The sequence below is a fragment of the Hetaerina americana genome, unplaced genomic scaffold, assembly GCF_022747635.1.
Source record: "Hetaerina americana unplaced genomic scaffold, ioHetAmer1.1.p SCAF_1, whole genome shotgun sequence".
NCBI lineage: Eukaryota > Metazoa > Arthropoda > Insecta > Odonata > Calopterygidae > Hetaerina > Hetaerina americana.
This window is the reverse complement of record NW_027286069.1, coordinates 104,807,780-104,833,110: the sequence shown is the minus strand read 5'-3', so window position 1 is coordinate 104,833,110 and position 25,331 is coordinate 104,807,780. Positions and strand designations below refer to the sequence as shown.

The 25,331-nt window shown below is 43.5% G+C and overlaps 1 protein-coding gene across 3 annotated transcripts in view; it reads left to right on the top strand.

The window, feature by feature from the left end:
- The window catches only part of rhea (Talin_middle and talin-RS domain-containing protein rhea), a 235,809-nt gene that overhangs the window by 43,752 nt on the left and 166,726 nt on the right, over positions 1–25,331 (top strand). For 2 of the 3 annotated variants that reach the window (XM_071594376.1, XM_071594371.1), the window contains one exon: positions 10,271–10,347. The exons of the other annotated variant lie outside the window; for it this stretch is intronic. The gene's annotated coding sequence lies outside the window, so the exon portion shown is untranslated. The remainder of the gene's footprint in view (positions 1–10,270; positions 10,348–25,331) is intronic. 3 annotated transcript variants of the gene reach the window in all.

Genomic DNA, 25,331 nt, shown 5'->3' with positions numbered 1-25,331 from the left:
TTTCTCTCCTCGCAAGTTATAGTTTCTGACAGATCTCACGGATCTTGAACTTTTTATATATATCCTTAAGTAAATACCGATTGGTTCCCATTACTTATTGTGTACTCAATGTACTAAAATATTCTTCTAATGGCTGTTAACCCTAATAAGTGTTTGTACATCGATTACGATTGGCCATTAGCCAAAGCGTAGTAGCCTATGAGGTGATTCCTCCAGTTGTGCCTTTCATTCAGATTAACTTTTGCGCCTCCGTCTCCATTCAATAACCATTCCTTTCCTTTCTCTCATTCGGTGTAAAAAGCGATCGATTCACCCGCAAGCCCCATTCTGGAGAAGTAGGCGCGCTCTGGAGCGAGCAAGTGGGGGGGGGGGTGAGGGGTAGAGTGGTGTTTGGTGGTTATATTGTCTGAAGCAATTATTGAGCGCGACGAATGGGAAGAGGGAGCGGGGGAAAGAAGAGGAGGGTGGTTTGGCAATGGAGGGAGAGGACGATAAAATGGAAATACGGATTCGTTTTCATTCCTCGCAAACCTCAGATGTCGTGGCCTCATGCTTTCGACATTTTATGAGATATAGCCGGCTACCAACACGCTGGATTTCAGTTGCCATTTATGGAAATGTAATGATTTAGTGGCGAATTGGCGTCTTTTTCTCAAAGATAATTGCCACAATTAGTAATTGCTGGTCATCGCTCCCCTTTTTTCGGAATGATGTATTTGGCAATAAGGTTACTAAGTTCACCTTCATTGCAGAGTGGTCCTTTATTAAGTTATTGTAGAGCGAGACATTTTTTATGGATTTAATGTTTTTATTTCGTGGCGAGGACTCTCTAACCATTGTATTATTTCAATATTAATTTGAAATTCGTGGTTCGATATTCTTTAATGTTGGATGACGTAGAGGTTTTCGGTCAATGCCCATATTCAGTCTATGCTTTTTTCTTTTGCTCCGTTTTTCCTTGGCTACTTCATAATTTGTCTTGGAGTCATAATAAGTATAGTTTGTCTAGGAGTCATAATACATAAACAATTTTTATGCCGCAATTGCACCTTAGGTTAAGGTTAACTGAGAAAAATTAGTCCTACATTAATTTCATGTACATTATTATTGTAGTATCTGTTGAATATGTCACCGTCGGATGATATACTTATACATGTTTTCGTAATTGACGAAAGATTATTTTAGTAGGGTTGAAATCTAAAATACCACGTTACGCTAAAAAACTTCGTGGGCTATACTTGGTCGAATTCAACCGTTTTCTTTTATTACTTTGAAGTATACTTTGTACTTACATGACTTATCTGAATGATTTGCGAAGGAAAATAAGAAGAGGAAATGTTACATACCGTCCAGGCATTTATTTTGTAAATTACCTGAAAAATCACGATTGTACTGTGACGATGCACCAACCTTACCGAAATCCCAAAATAACCCTTCCGAAGAATTTGAGTTATGTTCTGTTGAAAATCATGTTTTATTTTTAAGGGCGCAGAAAGGTGCAGAGTTTTAAAATGTTATATTTTTTACTTCCAATATGAACAAGTATTTTTCCATGGCTCATAAGAAGAAATCAGTTTTATAGTACGTGGGTACAACCTCATTGTAGATAGTAAAAATTCGTAATCCGTAGTCCACAATTCGGTTTACCCATGAGAATTTATACGATTATTTATGTGTTGAAAATAACTTTTATAGCAACAATGTTGAATCAAGATATTAAGTATAGTCCTCACGTGAAAAATATTGTATTAAAATTCCTTCAACTACGATTGCCGTTCTACCGATACGAGCCTACGTACTCACAGTTTATCGCCATGTATCGGTGGAAGTGTCAGTTAAATTAAGAAAATTTATTTTTAATGGTTTATTATATCACAGTGTTAATGCTGTATTAGTTGGTTTCTATGTTATTAGTTTTTGTATGAAATTATATTTTCAAGTAGTTATTTTGTAATTTGAAATACAATGTACAATCGTTTTTCCCTTCACTGCCAGTTCCCGGTAATCTCATTGACCGTCGAAGCTTCTGGATGACCTTTGCTGCCCAATATCAGTTTGCGCGATGTGCAAACCGTTAACTCTATCACCGATAGCCTAATGTGTGGTTTTACTCCCATGCCCAGCGGCGAAATTCGGATGCTTACTTGTTCATTGTAGTTCGCTCCGTGACATGGAAATTGCCCTTGTAATGGACGTTGCATTCATCCTTCAATTAATTGCAGGGAATGGTACCCTCTCGCAGCATAAAGCTACCGCAGTCGTAACGCGTTTGCCAACGTAGTCATTACCATGTTTTAATTGCGCCGAAAGTGTAATTGTTTAAATTCCTGCAACAATTTCAAATTCTGCATGTGTATGTTGGTACTCTGCCATTGCATACTAGTTATTTGAATAAGCGGGCAATTACTCCAAATTTCATGTTGTCTGGAGTCAAAAATTGACACGACGCCCACCCTTTTTTATGGTTCGTTCTTTACAGCATGAGACCGAAAGTGTACAGCTGACCTTATACACCCTAGTATAAAAGGCAAGTTGAAGTTTTCATTTGCCTGTATTTGACCCAGAATTGACTTAGTGCGTTGGAAACATGAAATGTGGATTGGATATGATATATGATGTATGTTCATCATGCCGTATTTCGGAAACGACAGCATTTTGATTATTAAGAACATAAGTGTATAAGTATACAAGGGATAACTTGCATATGCCTCATAATGAGGCATATATTGTAAGATGCAGTTGACGTATCATATGCGTCAACCATTTCTAAATAATACTTGTGGCAATATTTATTTCGTCCGCTTCTACGTAGTCGATTCATGCTCATCCAAGGGTAATTGTGTAAAATTAAATGCTAGTGCTCAGACGAGCACCCAGGATTTCCTCTCACAAAAAAGGATTTCAAGAGGGGGATATATTTTGCGGTTATAATGTACATATTTATCTATTTTAAGAATTGAAAGTATAACGAAACCGACGTCATTGAATTTAGCCGTGTTGGTTTGCCGGCTGAAACATTTCACCGCAGGATCGTCCCTTCCTTGTACGCAACCCGCGAGTCCCGTCTGCGTCATTACTGCTGCAAGCCTGGAATGATGCATAGTTGTTCTAGCCAAGGTTAAGTAGCCTAATGCATCGCTTTCCGAATGGAGTCGCGCCCCAAAGCTGCGTGTTGACCCCATCGTAGGCAGGGGGAGTCTCGTGTCTCGCACTCAAAGCTGTAGAGGGCAAACAAAATAAATTTGGCATAGCCCTTGGGGTCGACTGACTCCTTTCTTCGAACCTTCCTTCCTCACCCTGCTGGCGAGCACCCCTCTGGGAAACATCCCCCTCTCCTCTATGACCCCGCACCCGTTTGCTTCCCTTCGGACCTCTCGGAATGGAGAGGTGACGCTAGGGATTGCGGAGGAGGATGGCGGCGGCGAAAGCGGGCTCTTGTCGCAGGCCACGGACGGGATGGCGCGTGGAAGTGGGGGGGGGGGGGGGTAGAAAAGGTAGTCTCGCCGTGCTGTGGCGACGGGGCGGAGGGTGCCTTTTTGAGGGCCGGCGGTCGGCGAGCCGCGTGCCGGCTATCAAAATGGCGACTGGCTTCGGTGAATTTCACCTAATGCCGGGTGTGAGCGACTTTTCGTACTTCTTCGAAACATCTCATTGCACTTGGACCACAAAATATTAATAAACAGATTACGGGTTTAACGTGAACGGTACGGAAGAGAATTGAAACGGGCGTCTTGCACTAAGCGTATGGAAGGTTTTGACGTCCACAAACGATTTACTGTAGGGCATAAATTCCATGAAATATTTAAAAAAACCAGGTTATTTGCGGGTATTGTGTGAAATTATTGATATTTTTCGAATGAAAACCGTGAAGCCTATTGCGAGTAGTAGGCGATGTAATGGTTTCATAATAATAATAATAATAATAAACTAGCATAATTCCATGCATAATCTTAAAAATTTTGTCATTTTCATTCAATTAATATTGGGACCTCATTGTGCTGGTACTAAGCCGGTCATTCTCTAATTAGAGAGTTGAAGTGATTAATGTCTAATCGTAGAGAATTCCCTTGCGGAAGGTTTCATTTTGTACGTTTGATCGAAACATTGGCGCAGAAAAGTGGAAAAGAAAAATCTTTAAATAGACGTATCGCATCCATAACATGGGAACGTACCAGAACTGAAACGAGAGTGGTCTTCCGTTCACGCTCTGCTTTTGCGCACCGACAGATTTCCTCTTTGCCCAGTCTGGCAGCACCATTCCTATCGATGACTCTAGCAGGCGTGGACCACGGCCGCATTGCCGGTCCTCCGAAACAGCATGCCGTGCGGGGCTGACCCGTTAGGGTTTCCTCGCACCGTCCTCAAGAGGGATCCGTCGGCAAGGGTGAGTGGAAAGCTGGGAAAGGGGATGGGGCGCTGCTCTTGTCTGCCATGTGGCGGGGGTGGACGAGAGGGCGTACTGAATAGAGGGGGGGAGAGTGGGCAGCGGTGCTCTCTCTGTACGTACGAGCGGATGGATCGAGGTGCTGAGTGTCTGGGCGGACGGTATGTTAAGAGGGCATCACGGGTCGGGAGCGTGAGTTTTGCGCTTGAGGATGCGCCGAGAGGTGCGGCTGGGGATTCGGGTGTGTTTAGCAGTGCTGTGTGTGCATGTGGGGAAAGTTTTATGTTGTTGAAGGCGAGAGTTCACTCCGGGGTACAAATCGGGTACTCGACATGTTGTATTGAGAATTATGAAAATTTCGCAAGGTTCGTCATAGAGTATCACCACAATGCATCTCATTAGGTAACGAATAGGTAGTATATAATGGAAAACCCGAATAGAATCCGGTGCCACAAAAAGCAAATATTTATACGTCATTGTGAGTCACTTTCTGTTTTTAACTTTGTTTACAATCCACAATCGAAAAGTAAATGTTATTCTTGACCTCACACTCGCCCTTGTGGTGATTTGTGGCTATTGAATAGGCGTAGAGCTGTAAAACAAAATGATCATCCAAACGAATGATGAAATAAGTTCGATTATGAATATTATATATTTATACTATATACTTATCAAAATTAGTCATTGAATGTTAAAAATAATGCGAAACAAGTAATTTAGGATCAGGTGCAAGTAAGTAATGATAATAATCGTAATTGATGCAATTCCTCGTTATCCCCTCGCATAATTTGAGATCAATATGAAACCAAGCCAAAAAATGACCTATAACCGTTTTAATCGAAATACCTTCGCCATTCCCCTGACTACACCATTAAAGGCTGGCCTGCTCGCACACACCCTGCCATCAGGCCCTCGCGAGCATGCGTGGCGTTGAAAGTGGGTGCAGGGAGCGGGGTGACTGGACGCGAAAGAGTGCATGTACTGTGCGCTGGACTGGACGCCTGGGTCTTTCTCCACTCCCATAATCTGTCTCCCATGCCGCCCTCTTTCCCCACCGCCGTCCACCCCGTGCACTTCTAAACTCTCTTCCCCCGGGAGCAAGCGGGGGAAGGAGTGTCCAAGGGAGTAAAGGGGGTGGATCCATCCTGTCAAGAGGAGATGACTCCCGCTCGGCGACACTCTTCCCATCTCCCGCTCCCACCCCCTTCCATTAACTCCACTACTCACTCCTCCTTTCACCCCCGCTGTTCACTCTCTTCCTTCCTTATCACTCACCATTGTTCAATTTGCCAGTGTGGAGTAGCGTAGCGGGCGCTGTTGCCGCATCGCACGCTAAGGCGTGCCGTTGGCACGCATTGTCAGGATAGGCGCGATTCGCGAACAGATTTTTCTGCCAAGTTTCCTGAAAAGGATGATTGGCGATGGTGAAATTCTTCCTCTCCGCGAATGAGGCATCCCCGGCAACGCTTGAATCGGGAAATTCCTCTATGAAGAGGGAATAATGTTCTTTTCCGGGGAGAACAAGAAAATATATTCGGTATTCCTGCACCATTTCCCCTTTGAATGTTAATATCAAAGTGATATTATCACACAAACTTCGTTACATAATGTCGTCAGCATTCGTTTTTCATCTAATACTTCGCTTGGAACATTGAACCATATAAACTTCCTTTGAAATGGTGTATGGTATTTTGGAACCGAAAAGTAATGTCCCCATTGATTAGTAATGACAATCAAAAAATGACCAACTTCTCGGCAAGATGGCGGGTTTCCTGAAGTTTAAAGTATGCATAGCAGTTCCATTAAAATAAGATGAGGTAATAATGCTTTGAAAGTTATTATTTCCTGCCTTATGCTACTGTCGAGCCAAACATATCTGAAGATAGAATTTCATTTTTCGATTATCTTATATTGCTGTAAGTCTAGGTGACTGCATGTTATGATTGCATTTTTATGCGGTGTCCTTTTTGTTGTAAAAAATGAACAGGAATATTAGCTTGAAATAAGGGCTCATGCTCTTCGTTTTTCAATTGAGCCAATCTTAGAACTCGGAATTATAATAACTGGCCTAAATGATGTAAGATTTTACTCGTGTAACTAACGACATGTGCGCTCTCTTTCTCCATGAATGGAGTTGTATTTCTCGCAAAATTTGCCTTTTCGCAATTTATTTGTGGCCGTCGATGTTTTCTCCGTCACACTATTCTCGGACAACGGATTATTGTCAGTACGGAGCATTTGGAGAGCCTTTTTTGGGTCTCGTCTCTCGGAAGTCGTTAATTAATGTTAGACCCAGTTTATCACGAATGGGAGTATCCCACGTAATTGGGAAGAAGCAAGTCATTATTTTAGAGAACATTGATGAAACATCCAGGATTTTTATATCATGAATTTTAGAGTAATTCCTTGCTGTTATAATAATGATTAACCTCACAAATAATCATAGAGTCTTTTTAAAAATGGATTTGTAAAATGCTCTTTCAACTAAACCTGACAGGTTACACCGAATTAAAAATTGAAATTCTGTGGAAAAGTACGTTCTCTTTTTCATTTGATGCTCTTTGAAGAAAAAAATAGCGGTAATTTTAGACGGAAACATCCCAATGTGGAATGAATTCATGTCTAAAAACTTTTAACTGAAATTTCCAACGCGAATAATGAATAATATTGTTTTTCCCTAATAGGAACAAGTATGATGAACTAGGAACTAGCCGATGGAACATTTCTCCAATGACCACCTAGAGAGAGGGATCGTGGTCTTTCACTGTTTAATTCGGATATTATGTTGAACAAAATGAATTCATTTACATATAGGTTTTCAAGAAAAAATCGTGGGCGTATTCTGCCGAACTTCCTTCACTCCCGCATGCGCTCAGTGATAGTGTTTTGTCACTCCCCTGCACGCACATTCCTAACCACTTTCCACCGCCGTCGTTCAGTGACCAACCCCCTCGGCTCCCTCCTTACCCTCCCACTACTCCACCCCCCCACCCACATCCATTCGTCTTCTGACATATTGCGCAGCCCCGCCTGCTGGATGTCGGACGGCCTCATAAGGGGGTCATCTTTCAATTAAAACAGTTCTTTGGCCCTGGTCCCTTGAAGCATTCGCTGGGCCTCGCCGCTGTTGCCCGTGGCTTTGAACCCATCGCCCGGCGCCGGCCGAGGGACGCCGAGTACTTTGGAGAGAGAAAGAGAGGGACCCTCAATTGCAGCCGCTCGAAACCGACTCCGCGAGCATCATTTGTTGCCGAGCGTGCCTCTTCCCCGAAGGCACTCGTGGCCCAGCGGAAAGTCCGCCCTCCGCGGGCGGCCATTACGAGTTCGAGTGCGGCTGAAGCACTTCTCCGCGCTTCGGAATTTTCGGGGCTCTGATCTATCCCTCCGGCTGTATTCAATGAAGTGTGTTTTCGGGTCTAGTCCAAAGGAGTTTCCGGTGAAGGGTTTCAAGCATCTAACATTAATATAAATTGCTTGCTCGACTACGGTTAGTTGGAATCTCACAAGGGGAGTTCCGTGGATTGAAGTAGTGCAGCCGGATTTGGGTGGTCGTGTGTAAGAAATTGATGATTTCCATTTAAAAATTGTTGAATAACAATGCATTAATTTTGTTAAAGAGAGGGAAAGCCTTAAAATATCACCCGTTTGCACCGGTCTTAATTAGTTATATTTCGCCACAGTCGAGATGAATTTAATGTTCGTAAATATTTTTCAACCCACGCTTGAGAGATTTTTTTTCTACACAGTGTGCGTGAACGTAGGTTTGGACCCCTGGTTTTCATCGTCTGTCTAGGATGGAATTTTTCAAGCGCGGTCTTTCGCGGAAACCCCTCAAAGGAAGCGATAAATATGAAGGATTCCGAGTCATCGGATGTTACCCCGAAGCGGTGTTTCATTACCTGTTCGAGTGATTGATATTCAGCAAATCCCATTTTGCGGAGATGCTAATGGAAGCGAATTAGCAGTGGTGGGGGTTCATAATTTTCACTTACTTACTTCCTTCCCTTTCCAGTAACTCTCCCCGTCACTCCCGACACCCTCCACCCTGTCTTCTCTTCTTCCGCACCCCGCCTGTCTGCTGACGTATCTCTCATTAAGGCCCCCACCCACACCCAAACGCCTTCCCTCCCTTTCATCTTTGCTGATTGGAAATTTCAGCGGCCCGAGCACCGCCACCGTTGGAACGCTGCGAGGATCGTAGAGTCGGAGGGAAGGAATTAGGTATCGATTGCCTCTACCCTTGCGCATCAACCCCTTCCACCTCCCCTGCCTCCCTGCGATGTTCCAGGGGAAACAAGTAAAATATGCTGCCCCCCTAATTTCGGACCAGTGATTAAGTGCTTTCAGTGTTAGTCTCCGTAAAAAATGTATCCCCCAATTATAAGATTCGAAGGTGGAAAATTAAACATTTGTCATTGGGTGTGAGAGAAGTTCATTGTTTTAGGGTCCAGTGACAGGAGGGATTACCCTTATTTCGTTTGTATCTCATAGTCGAAAGCGCCAGAGCAGAATTCCTGTTTTTGTGAACTGCCGTAGTTCCTAAAGGCGAATTTTGAGCTCGCGTTGGTAAGTTTATCATTGTTAGGTTTTTGACAGAGGTTTTCGATTGTTTATTTGAAATCACTCTGTTTTCCGTACCTTTTGTTTGCATTACACTATTTCCGTGCCCGGGGGGAGGATTAGGGCTCGCCCATGAACAGTTTTTCTTTGCATTCCTTTAAACTGCACCATTGATTCATTGTTTCTCTTTCGAACAACCTATCCCTGTTTCCTTGCAAGCTGTAAGATTTATGAAACTACAGTGCTAATATGAGGATTAGAACTGTAGTAAAATTGTTCTTTTCCTGTAATGCTATGATTTTATTTTATTTTTTTATTTGAACAGATTATCGGAAAATAAAATACTTTGTTCTTTCACGTATATTTTATTAAGGAAGAGCAAAGTATTTTCTTTTCCGATTTGAATCGCCTCCACGAAGTGACGCCTCAAACCATTCTATTAACTCAGATTGTATATCGTATTCTTTGCACTGTAATCATTCGCCTATCCGCAAGATTTCATTAGACTCTTGTGCCTCTGGTTGAATTCCTCGGAAAGCCAGCGACTCCGCTGAATTATATTAGAAAATCATTTATAAAAAATCTCCCTTTATATGTTAAATTATATGTTTAAAAACCATTGTTCTTTTAAATAAAACATAAACTCGACCAAAAACAGAAGAATACCGTAATCTTGCATAATCGTGCGGTCACATATACCCTTGAAAAAGCAAATAGTCAGAAGCTGGTGGTTCAGTCTTTATTTGAGAAAAAGTGCCCAATCGGCGTAGTTATGTGGCATCCATTCTTTCATATAACTGGTCGGTGCTGTCATGATTGTTGCGAACAATCTATTTGGTAATATAATTAATGACATCAGTGGATAAAGATGATATTTCGATGCTCCTGAAGTGGTATGATTATAAAACAATATAGCTATAAAGCTGAAAAAATTGATCCTGTGGAAGAACTACTCGTATTATGTTTTTTCTGTTTTAGCTGAGTATTTTTTGGGATTCCACATAGTATGTATGCCATTTAGTCAGAAATAATTTAATAATTATTTATAATGAGTCAACTTGATTGCGACTCAGAACGAGACATTGATTTGGAATGACATAAAAATTGTCGATCGATGAGCTTGGTGAATTTATGTTCTAGTTCTTACGTAAATGCTGATATTGTGATCTGGTTTTGCCTGTCTGATACAATTGGCACCATGCACATTGTGCTCCTTTCGAGCTCACTTTTCCTATCAAAGTGTAGTCTTCCTCACTGACCTAATGTATTTCGATTACTATTTCGGAGTGCGGTAGATGATGATGGGTTATTTTTGTTTCCGCCTAGAGTTGAGCGCGGAGGCCGCCGTTGGCGCCTGGAGGCATTGACCGCATTCGGCGAGACTCGGCGACAGCAGTGTGTGGGTGAGCAACCGACTTTCACTTTCCTCCCGGTCCACTCTGGCCGGATTTACTCGGACAAAATTGTTGGTGGGTGGGTGGTGGGGAAGTGGAAAGAGAGTCCCCATATGCCTCCACATATTCCCGAAGAACATTCGAAATCCTTCCCTCGAACCCCTCCAACCTTCAAAGGCGGGGGGGGGGGGGAGGCACACCCGGTATTTACGCTCCCTCCTCGCTCGCTCCTGGGTAGCGCCACCCGCCCATTAATTCACGATTTTCGAGGGGCGTGTGCAAGATGAATGTGTGTGGGAGCCGGAAGTCCTGCAAACTATCCAAGGATTGATTGCAAACTATCCGGGTATCCAAGGATTCGGCTTTTCAGGTGGGGCTCGCCCCGTTGCTTCGGACTCGGGAATTCAAATACTTCATCCTTGCAGATATTCGGCTTTCTGGGTCCTGTTTCTCGAAGTTTCATCACGACACTGTTCCATCCTGCCACTTGTGGAACAAACTCTTTTTTAATGCTCATTTTTTTCAATTTTGTAACTCTTCTCAAAGCACATCTCGCAGCAAGAACAACACCTTAGGATCAAAGTCGATGATTTTTGTGGAACCAAATATTTGTTGAAATACTCGTAAAATTGAAAATTGCATCCTTCGTTGAACGGATCTCTTGGTAATATTTTTCGGCAATTAATTTACAACCGTCTGTGGTTTCAGTGGGTTTCTGTCATTATCAACGATAGTTATATTTTGGAATTATGTTCGGCTGTTTTAAATTTTAGAGGATCATCACGAACTGATTTGTTCATTCTACTAAGGACGCATTCCACAAAGTTAAGCTATCAGTCTATTCTTTATATTGAAAGTCGCATTTCAGGATATTCTTCTTCGGTTGTGACAATGTAAAATGTATAGTCACCAACGAAGATGATGATGCTTAGCTTAACTTTATTTATTTCCGTTAGCTTTAGCGTATTTTGTGTGAGGTTAATTTTCACTCGAATCTGCTGGAAAATTTGGGGTTTCAGAATAAATCCGAGTAGTAGGCGCAACTTCGCGGCACAAGTAGTGAAACTGTGATTCATGATTAATTCTACAGCCAAACCCCTTTTCATGATCATGAAAGGTTTCTTGGAATTTATGTAGCGCTACTGTTCAAATTATGTCCCTGAATGAGCCCGTTGCACTTTTCCCTGTAGCTGGTGGTAACTTCTAGCCCTACTACCTTGTACAGTTTCCCTGAATTCCTCAGATTCTCCTAGTTTAATATTTTTACCATATCGCTCGCTTCAATGTACACATTACTGAATGCACGTGTCCAATATGAAGTTTATTATGGATTAGGGTGTCCGTTTCCTAATTAGTCGTACATAACTCAATTGTATTGTTAAATTAGCGATTTAATATCCATGAGCATACTCGTAGATATTCAGCGATGAAAAAATGTTACTGGCACAGCTAAAGTGGAAAGAAATATGAATTAGGTTTGCACCCTTTGTTATTAGATATTACTTCACGAGTCTTCGTGCTCTATTAATTCGCGTGAAGTCGAAATACGAGATGATTTAAAATGCGCAGAACTGTTAAAATTATACCCATTGCCCTACCTCATTATTTACTGTACGTCTTAAGAAGTGAACTCCCTCTAGTGTGGAGTCCAAAAATCATGGCATGTTATGTCAGGATGCTATTCCCACATTTTGCGGCGTATGCCTCCTTCCGTATTTTATTCCGTGAAATAGCGAAACCACTACCGCGCCTAGCAGAATTCTCCGTGGACGCTCGAAGCCTTCGCGACGGCCCACCTTGAATGGGAGAAGCGACCGTCAAAACCGTTGCAAGGTAACGGCACATTGTAACCTTAGCCGTACCTGGCATCGGCAAAGGAAGGAACTCTCCTCCCTAGGCCACCCCCATTGTCCGCCCTCGTCGAGGGTGACCCCACGAACATGCGCCCATCTCGGGCCCCTTCTCGGAAGAGGCACCGTGCCCTTCCAGGCAATGTGTGGAGATCCAAGCTCGTCCCTGCGCTGATGTCTGTCCTAAGCTTTCGAATTCCGAGGGATAATGAGGAGTGGGAGGGAGAGGGGTTGAGTGCGAGCGATACACTAGCCAGCGCCTCTGAATGGGCCCCCTGTTCTCTCCCACACCCCCGTCACTCCCCCCTCTCTCTTTTCCCTAGCCACTCTCCCAGCATCTATATGCTTCCACATCGCTCGCGCTATCACTGCCTTCTTCCCCCCCCCACACTCACGACCACCTCGCGCTTCGCCTCACTTTCTCACGACCTCCTCCTCTCGCCTTCTCTCCATAGTGCGGGAGCCCCACCCCCCTTCATACCCGTTTGCAGATGTTTTTGTTTGTACCGAAATGAGGATGCTATCTTAAGGATTTACCTACGTGAATCTGAGTATGAATAGGTTTGAAAAACAACACCCACATACTTTTATTCTAGACCAATGCGATTCATTTTGAGCCCAAAATATTGTAATTGATCTGTTTCTTAAGGGCAAAATCCTATTCGTCACTCATCCCTACACTGAGTCATCTTGACCTTTTCAATTGCGCGTATTCTTGCTCATGTCATTTCCTCTAAGTAGTTACTTAAAAAGAATTCACACTTAGTATGCAGCTGTACTTACTTCGCCAACTCGATGTGGGCGAAAAATTCTCTCATATAATCATATCCCTGGTGCGTATTGAGACTCATGCCCACTAGATTGTAATTCTCTCTAAATTTCAACAATTTCACCGTAACTCCGAATAAACAATTTTCTTAAGCTCCCAGTGACATCGAGCCAAGACTGGACGTGTTATAACATTTTTCTGTGCACAATTCCTCGCAAGTCGCCGTAAGAGTAAGCACTTGAATCTGTCGCTGACGTTAACCTCTCTTATTTTATCTTCGTGGTCGAACCTACCAAAATATTTCAGTGTCATAATAATTCCCTCGGTTTTGCAATAATACTACTAGTATATAGGATAGTGTTGTATATTTGCAATGAATGATTAATTATTGTCGTCGCCCAGATTGCACTTATGTTGGCTGCGTGGCGGCGATGAATGGCGTGCAAGTCATGACGGGGTGATGGTTAGGGTTCGGTTGATTATATTTTCGTTGTTAACATATTCCGCGCTGGAGTTTATTTGCCGAACGATGGTAGAATGGTTTTGGCGGAGAAATAGCAGACGGCCTCTAGTTCGTTTACCCCTTAGGTGAAGTACATGTACTCTGGGTTAAGTTTTTTTTCGTCCAAATATCGTCCCATCAGTACAATTTGTTGTTGGTTAAGTATTTAACTTTTTAAAGATATGAAGATTTAAAAGTTAATGAAAATATTTGTCAATCCTTTGGGTAAATTGATCACATTGCAAATGCCCTCACCTACTGGGGAACTGTGTATGTACTCTCTCGACGCAACTCCATCGACAGTAATTCTTTCCCCTCGGTTTCTCTCGACTTCCTTTCAATCCCACTATCGCCACTGAAGGTGGTTTAGGCAGACCAAACCTGCTGGTTCTGCTGGAAGATAGGTTATATCTTCAGCCCTTCCCCCTACCCTCCGAAATAGGGTCTTATGTGTGTGATATCCCCGCATTCAGGTTGGAAGGCGAAGAGAAGGCTTGATAACATTGCAGTCCTTTCCTTGTGCCACCATTCTGCTTCTCATTAAGTTCTAGTGACCAGACTATCGAACCGCTTGAATTTTAGATGAGGATGCCCGAAGGCATCACCCGAAATTCTATCTGGGGCTCTAGGGTTTTTAGTGGAGTTCTGAACATATTGAGCTCCTCGCTTAATTACTCTTAACGCCTTCTGTGTCGCAATTACCTTCGTCTATTGATTGCCTTCTAATGTGTTCACTACGGAGGGAGAATTGGAATGCGAGAAGTGTGGGGATATTCCGTTCGCGCGCCAGGGTTATTCGATCGGCATGTGGCGACCGCCGCATGGGGAGATAATGGGTTAGTTGGGTCAGTGCGAAGGCGATCGCTGAGGGGAATGAGGGATCTTGACCATGGGACCGATAGTAGGCACTCGAAAGCGAAGGCAGGCGCAAATAGGGTTAACCTCCCTCCATCCTCGCACGAATCTCCTCAGTAGGCAATAGATGTTAAATATTGTTCTTGTATGGACGAAGCGATGGATTGAGCGATGAATTTTATGATGTTCTCATGTCGTATTCCATGCATCAATTATTTTTACGAGGAGAAAGATAATGTTCTGATAACAACGATGTTTATTTTGTAATTTGTCGCAATACTCCATTTTTTACCTTAAGCAACCCGCTATCATCCTTGGCGAATGTAACTTTTGGTCCCTGCACTTATTCAGATGGCATTTGATGCACGTGTCTTTGTCGTTAAATGTTTTTTTAGTTGTGGACTATTCCCAAATTTCTAGGAAATTAGATAATATATAAAGTAGGAATTAAGTTCCTGGAAGACACCATAAATAGAATGTTTCAATCACGAGTCTTTTAAGTTCACTGAAAGCATAAAAACCTCCTTGCTTTCCAAATTGATAGAAATCGTCTATTAATATGTACAAGTTTGGGATCACTTCTTCCGCAGGTGTTTAAAACTGATCAAATGAAAAGTTATCCCTCACAAATGTAATAAGTATGTAGACAATAGTTTCTTTTATCGTTGCCTTTAAAAAACGAACATTATTTTCCTGGAGAATGATAGTGGGAAATTAGAATGATAATGGGTTGCGGAACGTGATTGTTGCAATTTCGATATTTTGATTACTTATCTGGTTGAAAATTGCATTTTAGTCGCGAATGACGTTGTCGGCGTGTGAGATTCTTTAAAATTGATTTCGCTCGTCAAAGCGAACCGAACATTCGTTGAATGCGAGCTGCGAGAGAGAATTCCCCTTCTTAGGTTCAGTCCACCCCTCTTTCACTCTCCGCCATCCCGTTCCCCTCGCCACACCTTTTACTTCCTCTCTCTTCGGCTGCTTTCCTACCCTCCTCCCCTGTTGTTGGCTTTACTCCTCTGGGATCCTGCTTCCGCGGGCGGGCGAGGGGTTGGTTGGTGGGTGTTTGCAGGGGCTCTTGGAGAAGGGGGAGCGGTGGGGGAGCTCGTGGGGGAATGCTCGCAGGGCTGAGGGTTTTCGGTGGGGTGGGAGTGGGTTCGGGGTGGCATGAATGCCGGGCGTTATAGTCGAGCGTCGCACGCCTCTCTCCTACTCCACGGTTGGCGGCCCTGCTTCCCCCCTTCCCCTCCCTCCCTTAACCCTCATCCCTCGCTCCCCTTCACCCCCTCCTCCCCTTCTCCCCTCATCCCTTGGGAACCCATATTCCTCACCAGCTCTCCCGTCAATGTGTGCGCGAGTTTTCGAGAGAGGAAGCGTAGGCGGCGCTGTTGGATGCAGGAGCGGAGTTTCGTGGCGGGGGACGGCGGAGAGGGGGTTGTGGGCGTGTGGGAGCGGGGCGGGGGAGGGGGGGATGAATTCTCGTAGTGTGCCGCGCGGTGTATACGCGTGGCTAAAGAGCGTGGGAGAAGTGTGTTGAGGGTGGGAGGGTGAGGAATAGGTGCATGAGTGGAGGGGCGGGAGGGTGAGGTGGCTTCGAGTGGGTTAATGGGGATGTGCCGATGCACAGGGAATCGATGCGAATCGTGCGCAGAGTATCGGTTGGCTTGCCATGGAGCACTCATTATAGAGAAATCGATATCACCGTCGTGTTGATTCGAACATGAGATATCATCAAATAGGCTTGAATCGCGTAAATGTTGATTGAAATTGGGATTCCACTCGTTTTGCCGAAACTAGATCTCCCTTCTTCTTTTCACCACGGCGGACTGCGGTGCACTGCGTATATGTTTATGTACGAAATTAGCTCTAAAAACTAGTTACAGTTTATATTAAATATAATATACAGAGTGGAAAAAGGCAAAGGGCAACTCTAAAAGAACCCTAATCGATAACACCAAATTGTGTTTGACTCCAATGGGCTCTATCGGAGAATATTTGGACCGATTTAATTTCATATTCAATCTTCTACCTAATATCATAAGAGGTACACTTGCAGAAAAACTTTGCTTTTGATGTCGTTGCCATCATAGCTAACAGTAGCATGATGGAGTGAGATCAAGAGATTGTTCCTTTTCGATTACGGTGCGTTATGTATCTTCCTCATCCTACGAAAAATGTGAATTTTGGGAAAATATTTTGTAATATTCTGTTAAATACATGTGAAAAGTTGTTGGTGACTAATATGGAGGTAAAATGCGCATGGTCAAATATATCGAGAGGGTGATGCAATGTATTTAGGTACATATATCGATACATATTTCGATGCATCAAAATCAAGTCCCTGGCGTGGCGGACGCCACCATCGGGTTGAATCTGGAGTCGCCTATCTCGTCAGCTCTCGCGTGCAGGAGCAAGGGTGTGATTTAGGAGAAGAGGGAGGGTGAATGGAAGAGGTGGTGGGGTGTTTGGAACCCCTTATCCCCTCTTGTCCCCTCTGCCCTCATTCCCACCCCTTCCCCTGCACCGCATTCCCCCCCAACCCCCTCTCGCCCCCCTCATTCCGCCCCTCCGGCGTGGAATGGAAACGTAAGGCACGTGCTGGCGTGGAGAGCATCCTTCTTCTCCCTTTCCCTCCACTCGTGCCCCGCCCCCCTTCCCCGTATTTCCTCCTCTCCCTCTTCAGAGTCACCACCACTCCATCCCTCTCTCACTCCTCATCTCGTCCCCCTCCACCCTCTCACCCACTCCACCCGCCCCCTCCTCCAACCCAATTGCGTCCCCACCACCATCATTCCCCAAGCTCTCTCTGCCATGGTGTTCCCGTAGCATCTCTTGCCATCGAGTCATTGCGGGAAGCAGGAGAATCCACTTCCTCTGACCTCTTCTGTCCCTTCGAAAAAAAAAACGCTTTCAAAAAGTATCGCGCGGAAAAAATGGAAACTCTCCTTTGCCTCTACCGATTTACATACTGATAGGACGTGTGAGCGTTGAAATATATACATAAATAAATATGTGTTATGTGAGCTTTTTTGTGGGATCCCTTTGATGCCTGCGGCGCAGCATATATCATCGCAGAAAGTCTCGCGTTGAGGGTTTTGATTTCTTTTTATTAATTCAAAGATTTTGTCATTCACCCGTGACGTAGCGCTTAATTGGAAACACGCATGAGGAGATGAAAAGGAGGGGTTTGGGCTGGCATGTTAGAGGTTTTGAGGGGTTCGAAGGGGGTTGTTGGATGCCGAGGCATTTTATTAACGGATTGGCCGACTTTCCTTCGCAAACGGCTTCTTCTCCCGCGAATTTATATTCTCGACATGGTAGCGGGTGTGAGGACTAAGTTGAAACGGCTCGCGGTCTTCACTGAGACACCGTTTGTCATTTTTAAAATGTATATTTCAATGACGGATACCCTATAAAAATGTGAGAAATTTATGGAGTAAGGCCATTCAGATTCGAACTACTTCGGCTGTCTTAGCGCGAAGGGTTTCCCTAGGTCGGTTCGTGTTCCTGTGACCCATGGCAGCATTTCAGTGTATAGTTTAGACATAAATGCGTTTATCAGTAATAGATGTTAAATAAGAGCGGAGTCAGCTAATAGAAAGGCCTGAAGATGCTACAAACGGTTAGTTTTATTGTAGCCATCGAGACGTAGTATGCCCAATCAAGGATACGCTGGCAACCTCACCTCGTGATAATGAACTTATTTTTTGGATGCCCATAAACTTATCGCGTTGCCATAAAACCACATCAGATCGTTATCGTTTCTCCCTGTTTTTTTGAGAGATGCGATTTTCTGACAGGCTAACTTGTTGATAAGATTTTCGTTCGTTTTCTACGTCAGCTGTCTTTCAGTATAACCAGATAATGTGGAAGAAAAATGTTATGATGCTAGGAAAAATGTTTGCTCTGTTCCGTAAATGACGCTCAATAATGTAAAATAACTCATTATTACGAATCGCAAATACTTAATGTTATATAGTTGGCGTTATCCACCGTATGGAGAAAAATGGAATCGTATCTCAACAGTATTTTTGGAGTCGTCGCACGTTACAGTTCTTCTGTCGCAACGAATTAAACGTTTCTGATAAGCTGCGAAGTTGATACTTGTTCTTGGTGAGTCTTGACTGAATTAAAATCAAGGAATATGACTCCTAAAGTTATGGAATCACTGTTCGAATAGGGTAGCGTGCTTGCTTTCTATGTTAGTGGTGTGCGATGGTAAGAATAGCGTGAGTTAGTGCAATTTCATGAATATAATTACTAATATTCATAAATGAACGGTGGGTCGCGGTAGTCGAGGGGGTAGAGCGTTGGACTATTGACCGGAAGGTCCCGGGTTCGATTCCCGGGCAAGTCTGTGGGGTCCTGCAGCTCCACCTTTTCGGGTACCAGGTCTTCCTGGGAAACCATAACCGGCACAGGGAAAGGAATTGGCCCCCTACCCTAATGTCTAAATTTCACACGCCGTCGGGCTTAGTACTGGGTGAACTCTACCATCACCTAGCCTTCCCTTCCTTCGAGTTGATTACTGTGTTTAGGGTTTTTTATAAATTAACGGCGCTTTCATTCGTTACAGAGACGGGTATATAAAAATGTAGAAAAAGAGGCAAAATAAAAAATGATTTAGCCGAGCATTCTTATGTTCTCCCTTAGCGTTCCCAATGCCTTCTTTCCCGCGGGCAGACGAAAACTTTCCAAAGAGAGAAAATGCCGTCTCATCAGGATCAGGGAACTCGAACATGGACGCAAGGATAAAAATTCAAAATTCTTGTGCTGCGACTTTTAATCCATCTCAGTCGTTCATCTATTTGGTGTTTGAAGGAATTTATTTCCCTATTAAACGCCGTTCTTTGAAATCGTTTACTTCTTGTGGTCTGAGACTCAATAGAAGAGTAAAAAAATGTTATTAGTGTAAAGAAGTGACAGTCACGGTGCTTTATCGCCGTTTTTATTAGTACGAATTCGACTGGGTTCAGCTATTTATGACATTTAATTTTGTCTTGATCATTCCAAAATATGCCTCAGATGAAGTGAAATCGGTCACATTTGTTTTAATAAAAAGTGCGGAAAAGTACCTCTTCCCTTATCTTCTTTCCATGTTGGACACTACCGCAAAATTACGACTAAAAGTACTGTCTATTTTAGTTCTTTCTTATCTAATGTTAGCGGTTTTCAAATACTCTTTTCATCTCGTTAAACAGTGGATTGATGTAGCCCGCGATTCCTTTTTCACAGGTTGAGCTGAACGGCTCTCCTGAAAATCCAGTTATCGAAATCGGTTGTTGCGCTAAATGGGCCTTAATCCTAATAGTCTCCGAAATGGTCGATCACATATCTGGGATCAATAAGACGCCGAGGAAGTGTTTATGTTGGGTGCCACGGAAGCCCATTTTAAATGGTCTAGGAAAAGATAGACAATGGGTCTCACGATTATTCTTGATGATTTATAGGTTAGTGTCACTTGCTGACGTCATCATTGAAGTGTTCCTCACTTTATTTCATTGGGTAGCAAGGAATGATACTACTAAACCACCACATTCCACAAAGCGCACAATTTCATTTGAGCCATTTTGATCTTGGGAAAGTTCAAAAACTCTTGGATAGAGATTTTATAATTTTTAAATGAATGAATCGAAAGGCAACAGAAATAAGCGATCTTCTTCGGTGTTTCAATTCCATCTGATAGGAATTAAGGGATATCTTCGAATCCTTTCGAACCCCAATTAGAGTGTCCGTGTGCGAGTAGCTCTTCGATTTTTCGTCGATAATGCCCTTCACTGGGCTTTGTTCGCCCTTGGCGCCATCTCGTGGCACAGGAGGCCCTTCCTTCGGGACGTCGTCGATCCTCAGCCCTGTGTGGACACCGAAAACATGGGGACCGCGGGAGAGTGGCCACGACCTCCCGCCCGGAGGAAGACGACGGACGAGGGGTCTGAACGGGGCAGTTCCCTTTCCCTAGCGTACCCCAGATGGGTTATGTGGGTTTGTGTGTGTGTGGGAGCGAGGGTGGACCCTCATTGTGCGCGGAGAGGGTTTTCGGAGGAGACGCCGAAGATCCTTACGCGGCCGAGTTTGGTGTGTGCGTGCGGAGGTTACCCCCCCCCCCTAGAGGACGAAGCGGGCAGGGAAAATGCTTTTAATAAGGGCTGTAGGGAGGCATTTAAAGAGTGGAGGGGAGGGGTTGAAGGGCGAAGAGGGGTTAAGAGTGAGAGAAGAAGGGGGTGTGGTAGGCGTGGAAGGTTTTTTTCCAGTCGGAACCCGGAGGGAGAGGGGTGCGGGGTTAGTAGTATTAGGAGGGAAAAGGCCAAAAGGGTTCGCAAGGGAAAAGGGTTTCGGAGGCGGGCGTGAGCCCCAGGGGTTGTGGAGGTGGAAGGGCGGTTTTGGGGGATGGGTGGAACTGGGACGCCGCCGCTGCTGCTACTGCTTTGGCACCTCCTGCGTCGCTCGATACGTCTTCTCGAGTCTGCTCACTGGCTTAATCGCCATATCGGGAAATAGTGTCGGTTACCGGGAGAGGTGAGGTGGAAGGGGGGTCGGGGGGGGGGGGCTCTTTTTGGTAGCTTCTAACACGTACACTCGCGGCACACTCCTGGCGTTTCGTCACCTCTCTCCTTCCATCCTTGCTGATTTAGTTCATCATAAGCTGTAACCGATGCGGGCCGAACTATTAAGATGTTATATTATATGAACCGAGGACGCAATGCTGACAGTGTAATTTGGTATAAGATGCCTCTTGTTGTGATGATGTATCGGTAAAGTTATCACAAAAGGCGGAATCCTGAAGCCAGTGAGATCAAAAAAGCAGTATCTGAGATCGATATTTCAGTCAATCGTGAGCGTCGTCAAGAAGGACATACGCGTGCTCATGGAAAGGGGTCTAATGGAAATAGATCACTGCTGTGCTCTGATCTTCCTGCAAAGTTGAATACAAAAGATTTTTTACTCTGGTCGCATTTTTTTCATTCTTTGGAGACGTAATGTTAAGATAGATATATCGATATTGGAGAATGTTTCTCATGTTCTATTGCCTTCATTTTCACTGGTGACACCTAGGTACCTTATTTCTTTATGTATTTATGGCTATTTAATGTCCAGTTTTCGGCACATTTCCCGATAGGTTTGTCGTTTGTGTTAGGTATCTTTCTCTGGAAATCTTCACTTGCAGAGCTTTTACCAGAGGACGTGTATGTATCCGTTGCTCATTCTCTGTATTATCTCTAGCACCGAGTCCTGCTCATCCGAAGTGTGTGGCCGGATCGGGGCGGCCAGTGTTAGTACGCGATAGGACGCCCAATGTTATCTCTTCCTCGGAGATTAGCGTCGTTGGAGCGATTTTCAGGAAGCCAAGTGCCTCGTTCGATCCGGGGCTGCGAGAGGAAAGAGGCAAGATTATCCAAGGTGCCAACCGAGCGTTGGAGGAAGCGCTCGGCCAATCGTTTGGCGAACTTTGTTAAGCCTTCATGCCACCCATTCCCCCGGCAGTGTGCGTGTTTAACGCGGTTCGATGCCGGCACTTATATATAAGGGCCACTACAAGGCTGGTAGTTATAATAGATATGGAAATGTTAGGCAAAGAAAATGTAATGTTGAAAACCTATTGCTACACTTTGGCATGGAAAACCATGGAAAGTCCGTTCAATTATAATTTAAGACTATAATAAGTTGGCGTCTTGGGCATGTATATTTTGTCTTCACGAAACCATAGGATTTAACGAAACGCTCTTTGAGAGATTGTGTTTGATCAATGCGTTGCTAAAATTTCACTCTGATCTGTTGGACGCCCTGAAATTTTCATTTGAAATAAAATGTTATGTTCATATGAAAGAACGATATAACTCGGGTTGGTTTTCGTAAGAGGACAAATGTGGCGACTCTGGTGTCCTGTACTTCCGTGAAGCATTCAGTTCCTAAAATGTGGAAAGCGATGGCAAACCGGATCTTTAGTAGTATTTTTTTAAGTTGATATATTTGTAACTATTAAACTATCCTGTGTTGAAATCTAAAAAATTAGTAAAATTAGTCCAAAATTATTGGTCTTTTCATTCATATTTATGGAGAAAAATTATACGGTTTCCAGGAAGTCCGAAATTTTGAGGGTAATTTTTATAAGGCTCTCTGCCAAAGGGTCTAATTTTGTCTGACATTGAGTCAAATATTTCTTTTCCGATAAAAGCGTATTTTGACATAATTAGAGTACCCATTTTACATTCTGCTTGACAACTCGAACCTCCGTGAGTCTCGGAAGCTGCTTGCTTGTGCCGTCGACTCTCTTCCTTGTCGGTGTGCGACACTCTCCAGTCAAATGTCATCGATAACCGTTTCCGTAATCCCCCCCCGCCTGTCTTACATCATTGATTTCTCCTCCCAGGGGTCGAGGCGCACTCGCTCAGTTGCACCCTTACGGTATTCCAGCCCCTCTTTGTTTCCATTCAGTTCACATTTTTTATCCCGGATTGGTTGTTTTATAAACTTTGAAAATCTTCTCTAGAAGTCGGTCAAATAATTTCAATGTCTGCTTGTAATCTATCTCAGTTAATCTAGAATTCTTGTTAAGATATACTTGCAGTATTTTCTTAGAGAGGGTAATTCTACATTTTATGGTCGATATCGGCTTACCATTTTTATCAAGGAGTGAGAGTTGTTGATATTCATCCTGATAAAACTTCACAATGGTCAAACTATGTGTTTACAAATGTTTACTACGTCCATTTCATTGGAGTTTTTGTGGGTAATTGGGAGAAAAAATTAAGATTATGGATGCTACGATAAATTTTAGTCAGCTGAATCGTAATAGATCCAGTTAGATCTCGTTTTCCGCACTTAACATTTCATAAATACCTAGCCTGAGGACCAATTTCAGCGGCACGTTTAAAAGAGTATCCGTGAGAATGTTCTGATGGAGGCTTTGGTATTTAGATTCAGTTAGATTTATGTTATTCAGTACCACTTGTCGAAGAGGTCTTACTCTGAGAACAAGAAGCGGCCAGCCGTTGCCCTTTATGTGCTAAGTGATGATGTGTGCAAGCTTACGGATGTAGATCATTAGCAGTTAATAGTCCGTTTTAGTAATTTGTTTTGTTTTTACTTCATTCTTTGTTTTTAGCCCTTAAAAAATCACATTAAATGTAGTTGGTGCGGTTGCATTTTGTGTCCTATATCCATTGCCTTATCTTCTTAGAAAGTCGGATATGAATTTTATATTTTTAATATTACAAATAAAATAACTTTAAAGTACAATGATAAATATCATAAATTTGCTACAGAATATTGTGTGCAGCATTTCGTCAGATAAAATAATTTCGTTAAATATTCTTACTTTTTTCGTGTGAGGCTTGGTACCTTAGCGGGTGGAACGTTTCACTTCTGACACGAAAGTCTGTGATTCAAAGCCGGGCGATGCCTCTGGATGCCTTCGCTAAAATTTAAGCAGTTTAGTTTTCTGTATATATTTTGTAATGCTATAAAGCATTTCGTTGTCTAATACATCTCTCAAATTCACGAGACAAAAGACACGAAATAGGTTATTTGACAACAGCGAACGCATTTTCGCTCGCAGCTGTTGATGGAAAAGGTAAGAAACGGCAGCTCAGACCTTTGTTGGAAACTGCTGGTGACGAAGGGAATGTAACTGGCAATTGTGCACTAAAAGTTTGAATCCTACTCGCCTTAGGGCTTAGTACGAGCTGTAAACTCCTCTCTTTATTTGAAAAGCAACGTTTGGAATTATTTCTGAAAAAATGAGAAGCCTTTTTTTAGCACCCAACCAGAAAAATTAAAGTAAAGGTTCTTTTAGTGTATGGCGTGCATTTGGTTTATTACGATACCCAATAGTGAATTTAATTTCTTACGATGTGCGATCCCACAAAGTTACCACGCCTACCATCGAGATTATCGGCGAAGTGGTGGATTCTTCCAAAAAAAAAGAGAAAATTCCAACTAAACTCCCATTTGTAATGAATGAGTTACCGATTTCCATTCGTTCCCATTGCCAATCGACACGGGGGTGAGTGCGGCCGAGTTCCCTTGGGGACAAGTGCAGGGTGGGACGAGTGCCCCTCGAGTTTTGGAATCGAGGTACGCGCGTGTCTCCGGCCGCCCACTTGCCCGGCGAGGAAGAAGCCAGTGACACGGATTTTAGTGGCAGCCATGAGATGGGGTGACGGGCCGCTGCTTATTGATAATCGATCCTTTAACCATCCTTCGTCCTTTCTCCCTCAAAATCTCCCTCCCACCTCGAGGGTGTTCTCCCATACCATCTCTGCTGAGGACGCCCCTCTCCTCTCGTTCGTTCCCCCCCCCAACCCTCCCCTCACCATCCACTTCTCGCGTCCGTCCGTCTTTCGTTTCATTTTTCCTTCCACAATCTTCTCTCGTCGCGCGTGAAGTGAGAGAAGGGTCGACTCTTTTTATTCCCTTTCTGCCGCGTTTATTGTGCGAAAGTCGTGCTTGCCCTTTGCCAGAATTTTCCTTCTCGCTCTTTACCCGTGTCTCAATTCTCCAAAGCCCATTCTCGGTGGTCTCGTTTCCATTTAAATATTTTTAAAAGGACCATTTGCACCCATTCTTCTTAATGCCATTGACCTCGTGGGAAGGTGGTATTTAATATAATATAAGGTAATATTTTTATTAATTTAACGATTAACGTCAATGGCATGTGCTTGTCGAGGGCTTCATGCCAGACTGGCGTAGATATGCATCAAACTTTTCAGGAGAATTCCTCCAACCTTTTATGCCGTAACCAGTTCTTTATGATATCTTATACGTTAATTTTTCTTGTACGTCGACATCAATATCCCCATAACTCCTTAAACTTAGGTTTTAATTGTGTTTTTTGTGGGTTTTTAATTTCAGAATTATATCTGTAATGTATGTAGTTTACTCCTCTTGCCTCTAGTTTGGTATCGTGATGGGTACATTCCCCTGGCATGAAACCCTCCTAAATATGTACAATTTGCGTAAATTTTTGCGCAAATTTTCATTTCCATTTTCGTCTCTTGCCCAGTCTCATGGTGTGTTT